The sequence below is a fragment of the Trichosurus vulpecula genome, chromosome 4, assembly GCF_011100635.1.
Source record: "Trichosurus vulpecula isolate mTriVul1 chromosome 4, mTriVul1.pri, whole genome shotgun sequence".
Taxonomy (NCBI): domain Eukaryota; kingdom Metazoa; phylum Chordata; class Mammalia; order Diprotodontia; family Phalangeridae; genus Trichosurus; species Trichosurus vulpecula.
In genome coordinates this window covers 9212327-9219169 of record NC_050576.1, presented here as the reverse complement: position 1 = coordinate 9219169, position 6843 = coordinate 9212327, and positions in this window count along the sequence as shown.

The window sequence follows — 6843 nt, the reverse complement described above, 5'->3', positions numbered from 1 at the left end:
AAGAAGGGACAGATAGGAGAAAGAGAAGGTCCTTACAGAGAACAGATGGGAATAACATCTAATCAGCCCAGGAAGAAAGCCTAGAGTCATAGTGGGAAAGGCTTTAGATGCCAAATAGAAGCAATGGGGGGCCCAGAGGCTTCTGGAGCAGGCAAGTGACTTGGTTGGACCTGAACTTTAGGAAAGCAGTGGGAGAAGGGAAGGGGAAAATGGCAACTCCTAGCTATTCTTTAAAACACCCAAGGGTCAGTGTGCAGCATCTCCCTACTTCATGGTGCCTCCCTCCCCCACACCTCCTCAGACTTTTGTTATTGACCATCAGCACTCATTAAGCTCAAATATATGCAAGGAACAAAAGGTCTACCCTCATACTACTACTTCCCAACCACACCTCTGGTCCTGAGCATAGAAGCATAAATCTGACAAAGGGCCATACATTTAGTGTTGGAAGGGACTTGGGGTTCATTGAGTCATTGAGTTCATTGAGAAAAGGGAGAAAGTAGCAAAAGTGGGATTCAGACTCAGGACCTTTGACTTCAAATCCAGGACTCCTCCCTCTCCCTCCCCCACCCCCCGCACCACCACCACCACCACTGAGGACCTAAACTATGGGATTAAAAACTGTTCCTGTATTCCTGTTCATTTTAGCCAGATTTTGCCTCTTAAGAAAAAATGAGATGTTGGGGGAATTTCCCAAAGTTTTGTTCCATCTTTTTCCCTCTCCCCAGCCCTGTCATTCTCTACCTGTTCTGATTGCTTTTCTTCTGTTTGTCTTACACATCTTATATGGGGTTGCTGTAAATACTGATCTGCATCCTAAGGGCCAGACATCTGGGGCTTCCTCCCACTTTTCCTTTTCTCACCTTCCAGTCTTCTTGCTTTATAGTTGATGATTACATAACATTTTAGGGAGAGATGATAGATACATGGATGGATGGATTAATACATAGTGATAAATGGAGATTTTTTAAATAATATCTTATTTTCCCCAATTACGTGTAAAAACAATTTTAACATTTTTTGTTTGATTTTGAGTTCCAAATTCTATCCAACCTTCCTTCCCTACTCCCTTCCCTGAGAGGACAGGAGGAGGAGAGAAGGGAGGAGGGGGAGAGAGAGAAGCAAGGAGAGGAGGGAAAAGCAAGGCAGCTAATTAAAACCTTTGGTATCATCTCCCTCCCCTCCAATAAAATGGCAATTTTTTCTATTACTCTTTCTTTGATCTTAACATATTAAAGGCACATCTGTCCCTTCCTTCTGAGGCTTTCACTAGGCATCTCAAAGGATGGGAAGACACTTTAGTGGTTTCTGCCTAGCAGGGATTACTTCTTCCTACCAGGCACGGTGTCAGGCTTCACCAATGGAAGGAAAGAACTCTAGCCTCCACCTCCTAAGAAGCAGTTCCTCTCTTTGTAGAGGCCACCTCCCCTCAGGACTGCTCCCCTCAGGCTGGGCCACCCAAGAGCCTGCCTTCACACAGGGTGGGGAAGTGCCTGTGAGTGAGACAGGGATGGATCCTTGTTCTCTGGGTTGGGACATTGGAGGTGTTCCAGAGAATCCTCAGACATCCCAATTCTAACCCACTTTTGCAGTTTGGGGGTGGGAGGCCCTAGGGATAAGGGATGGCATAACTATATGATGTCTAACAGTTTAACTGAAATTCTCCCTCTAAGAGATGTGTTCAGGGGCCTGAAATTGGAATCCCACAAAGACTGTGGTCGGATTCCCTGGTGGAGCTTGGGATGCATAATATTCATTCATGTACTAGGAAAATAGGCTCCCATGTGTGACCCTGGGTCCTTGCTGCTAATGGAAAACCACAAAGAAACTGTTTGCAACACATATAGGAAGGGAACTGTCACTCTCTTCCACCTAGAAGGCAAAATCGCCTGCCCAGAACCATAGGGCAAGAGCCTCAGGTCTGTGACAGCCAGAGAAGGGCCTCCATATCCCTGGCCCCTGTCATAGCCCCCCAGCCTTGGCTTCTGCTGATGCTCTGGGCACCAGCCAAGCCTTTCCCACTAGGCTTGGCCTCTTCACAGGCTCCATTAAAGAAAGCAAAATGGGTGACTACCTGGCCTTTTGTCCATTAAAAAAAATGAGTTGGGGGGCAGCTAGGTGGCGCAGTGAGTAGAGCACTGGCCCTGGAGTCAGGAGGACCTGAGTTCAAATCCGGCCTCAGATACTTGACACACTCGCTGTGTGACCTTGGGCAAGTCACTTAACCCCGATTGCCCTGCCTTCCTCAAAAAAAAATGAGTTGAAACCAAGGCACTTTACTTAAGAGGCTCGATGGGATGCGATGTAGAGAAAGTCACCCCACTAGGTTAGAGATGTTTCCTGGCAAATGTTCAGTGGCTCAGGTGAAAATCAAGTCAAGAAGGTACCAGGATGTGGACAGAGGAAGGAGACCAGGCACAGGAGAGGGGGCTGGAGGTCAGCTGAAGGAACAGGAATATTTGATCTAGAGCGGAGAAGGCTTAAAGAAGGCAAGCTCTGGGAATACGGGAATACTGGAATACTGGCGGGTGAAGAGACCTGTTCTAAATAGCCCCAGTATGCAGAAGAGTAGTAATTAATCCATCAGTCAACAAAGATTCTTATTAAGTTAAATACTAAGGCTACAAAGGCAAAAGTCAAACTGTCTCTGCCCTCAAGGAGCTTATATTCTAATGGGAGAAAACAACCTAAAACAGTATAAACACAGAGCACACTTAGTAAGTGCAGAGTAATCCTGGAGGGGGAGTACCACAGCTAGGGGGAGCAGGAAAGTCCTCCAGTAGATGATGAGATCTGTGTAGACTATTGAAGGAAGGCCAGGCTTGTAAGGGCTGGAGTTGAGGAAGAAGGATGGCCAGAGTGAAGTCCCAGAGTTGGGAGATGTGTGTGAGAAACAGCAGGCTGGGTGTGGCTGGACCATAGTGTGGGGAGTTTTAGATTGACTGCAGAGACAGGAAGGGCCCAGCGGCAAAGACCCTTAAAAGGGAAAGGAGTTTCAACTCCATTTACCCAGAAAACAAAGCAACAAACAAGTGAGCTGTCACCTACCGGGATGGGATAGCTGTGAAGGGAACAGCTTCTTGTCCCTGAAGGCATTTATGAAGAAACTGCTTCATTGCTTGCCTGGCCTGTGGTAGAGAGAATTCCTGCGGTGTGTAAGGAGGACTGCTAGGTGGCCAATGAGGGTCCTTCCAGCTTGGGTGGTCTGGGATCGGCCACCATCTCCTGAAGGCGTGGGCTAGGTCTGCACTGGCCACAATTCAGTGCTTTTGTTTGTACAAAATATTGACCACAGCGGAGTCAACAGTGCAAGATAAGACTGTCCACACATCTTGGGTTTTTTGGTCTAGACTATGATTGTTTTGGTGTGTAAACCTCCTCCACCCATGAATGTCATTGATTCTTCTGTTGCTTGGAGAGAAGAGGAGAGAGGAGGAGAAGAATGGAGGAGAATGAGGAGGGGAAAGGAAAAGAAAAGAGAAGGCAGGGGAGGGGAGAGGAGAAAAAAGGAGAGGGGAGAAGAATTCAATGTGAGCTGCCCAGGATAGCAGGATGTGAAGCCAGGCCTTCCTCACTGTAAGGCCCGTCCTCCATCCCTGTGCCCTACCGCCTCTCTATTTGGATGCTTGAGTGATTGGTCCTCAAGACCACTGCTTTTCAGTTTTTCCAAGTACATCTTTATAAAATAAGCAGAACATGGAAGGTGCCATGTTTTCATCTAAAAACTAAGAAAATAATAAGGCCAAACTAGCTATTACAGGTAATTCCGTTCATGAGCCAGTGTTTCCAGTTTTGTCCAAACCCTGGTAACAGCCCTAATGCTCTGCAGACACCCTTGTGATAGAGGGATAAGATGAGAAAGGCTTCCAGAGCTCTCGGTAGGCAGGGGTTGAAATGTTGGAACGCAACATGCAATTGTCCCTTGGGATAGATAGGTGCTGGCCTGCACAAGGCCCATGAGGCCGCAGACCCCTTTGAGGAGGGAGCATTGCTCGCATCTACAATCAACCAGTTCCTTCATGGTGACAGTGTGCTGGGTGATGCCCCGAGTCATGCATCGGCACACAAGCCACAGCAGAAAGGCAATGAGGTTTGGGAGAGCCAGGGTGGGAGAAGAAAAGTAGCCCAGGCTCAGAGGATGTCGGTGCGCTCGACTTTCTCTCCCACCCACAATGACGTCGTCTGTAAAATAAAGGACGACATGATCTCTCAGGTGCCTTTCAGCACTGAGGGTGTGATGCTGTGGCCTCGTGGGGATTGGAGAGGATGAATTTAAAGGTTAAGAGAGGCTTTAAAGAACAGCTGAACACCAATTCTCAGTGATGCGCTAAAGGAATTAGGAGTAAACCAAGGGAGCCGAAACATCGGGTCTCAGGAGTTATGTAATGGTGGTTGGTCAGTCAGTCAGCCAGTAAGAATTTATTAAACGACTACTGTGTGCCAGACACTACTAAGCACTGGGGATTGTCTGCTCTCCAGGAGCTCATGGTGGAGACAACAAGCAAAGGTACAAAGGAGCTTTTAGAAATAATCAATGGTGGGAAGGCACTAGACTGAAGAAGGGTGGATTGGAGAAAGGCCTCCTGCAGCAGGTAGGGTCTGAGCTGAGTCTTGAAGGAAGCAGCCAAGAGATGGAGCTGAGGAGGGGGCATTCTGCTCTGCAGAGTGGCTCAGTCTACCGGGAGCCCTTAATGAGAGCATCGGTAAAGGAGCAGCCCAAGGCAGCCACACTCTAGCTGAGCCTTCATCAGTCAACACCTTCCTCATGAAATTTAAAGGGCTCTAGTAAAAAAACAAAAAGATGCCCATCACACGACCCTCTGTGCAATTACAAGACAAGAGGGCAGACGCCCACCCAGGAGTATTTTATCCTACTATCTCAAAGCGCCGACGCTAATTATTTTAATGCTCCTGCTCCTCCCGAATTAGGAGAAAATCCCAACTTCCGAAACTGACCAAGACGGTTGCAGCCTCTGCCTCGGGTCCTGGTCCAATGATCCCTTTCCAACGATGGAAGTTGCCAGCATCTCCCCAGCTTGAGGTCACTTACCATCTAAGTCAGCTCTTCTCTGCTGCCTCTATGCTCGAGGGTGGACTAGTTGACAGAATGTTTTTTGGCAATTCCTGAGTTAGCGAACTTCGTAACTATAAAAAGAGCTTGTGCTGATTTAGTGGAAGTGGGAAAAGAAATCAGGATTTCTAGCAGAATTTCTGTCTCACATGTGTGAAAGTCTTCCGTTATTAGAGAATTTTGGACCTAGGGTTGGCTCTAGGCAAAACTTTGATGTAGGGAAATTTAGCACCTCCAATTTCTGCTTACTCTCTCCATTTACGACCCCAATCACTGCTCTTATCAAAATTTGTTCTCTAGAAACCTAGGGTAAGGAAGTCATTCACACTAAATTGCAAATAGCCCACGAGGCTGGATGTGGGTAAATCTACATTTTAATAAGGTCTTAAGTCAAAAGAATGAATCTCTAATTGTGAAATTTCAGGCATCAGCCCTCTCAGATATAGAAGGCATGTGCAATGAATTCCCAGTGCTCCTAAAAATCATAAGCTGTAGGTGGCTATCCCCTATGTGTATGCATAATTCAGCCCTACCTAAGACCATGTGATGAAAGACAGAACAAGACACATGAAAATCTGGTTTCTTTAGACCTAGGTGAACAAGGTGGTACTCTGGGAATGTTTGAGCGCATTCCTTCTGGCTGAGTAACTTGCCCAATTAAATTTCAGGTTACTTTCAAATGCTGCAGAGGATATGGAAGATGTATATAAGCAATAATATGTGCCTAGGTGTGCATTAATTGGGCCCAGCAGTGACTGTGGGCTTGGAGTGGAGGGGAGAGGGCAGGTATGGCAGGCATCCTGCCCCCAGCTCAGATGTGCCTCCTTGGTAGGCATTTTGGCCTGTGTGGCTAATCTGATGGTTGAGTTAAGAGTTCTCTATGCCAGGAGATGGTCTGAATTGTTCACAGCTCCATTTCTGTTTGGCATCTACTCTTCTCCCTACACAGCCCAGGCCACACCCTCCATTGACCAGGGATGATGACAAGTCTCTCTGGGAGCCATAACTGGAGGATCCTGGCTCCTCAAAACTGGAAATGCCCAAATTGCAAGGTAGAGAGTTGCCCTCGTATTTAATCCGCAGTTTTCTGACATATTTTAGTATCTCTGTGCCAGTTCCCATGGCAACATATCTGTTGGCAAAGGAAATCTAATCTCTTTTAGCTTTCTGCACAATGAAGACAGAGCCTTCATGATCCAAATGCAAAAGCTGCAGGAAAATGGCAAGGAGAGACCAATGGTTCATTGGTTCAGTACCATCTCCCCCACACCAGCTATTTCTGCCCCTCCAATCCTGGTGACAAACAATAGCTGCCACTAGCTCAGAACATCCATGCAGTTTCCCACCCAGCTGCAGATGTAAAGTCATGAAATGCCTGATGCCAATCCTAGATAGCTTCCCCTCTTCTCATGTCGCATTTGGCAATGTGGCCAGTAGCAGTCACTGGGGCCATGGGATCTGGCTTGGGACAGCTCCAAGGCTCAGGCTTCCTCTTACAAGCAAACTCCAGACCTGACCTGGGGAAACATCTGGAAGTCTCGCCCAGTGCTTGACTGTGCCCTGGACCACCATGTGGGTTATCATCTCTGATGACTATCCATTGCAGTTCGTTCCAGCAGACATTGAATTGGGTTCTGGGGTTCTAAGACAGAAATGAAAATTTGTCCCTGCCCTCAAAGAGTTTATAATCTACTGGGAGATGCAACATGTGAATATTTAAGTAAATGCCAGAGGACAGGAGGAGGGAAAGAATCATCCTCCTAGTGCTAGAA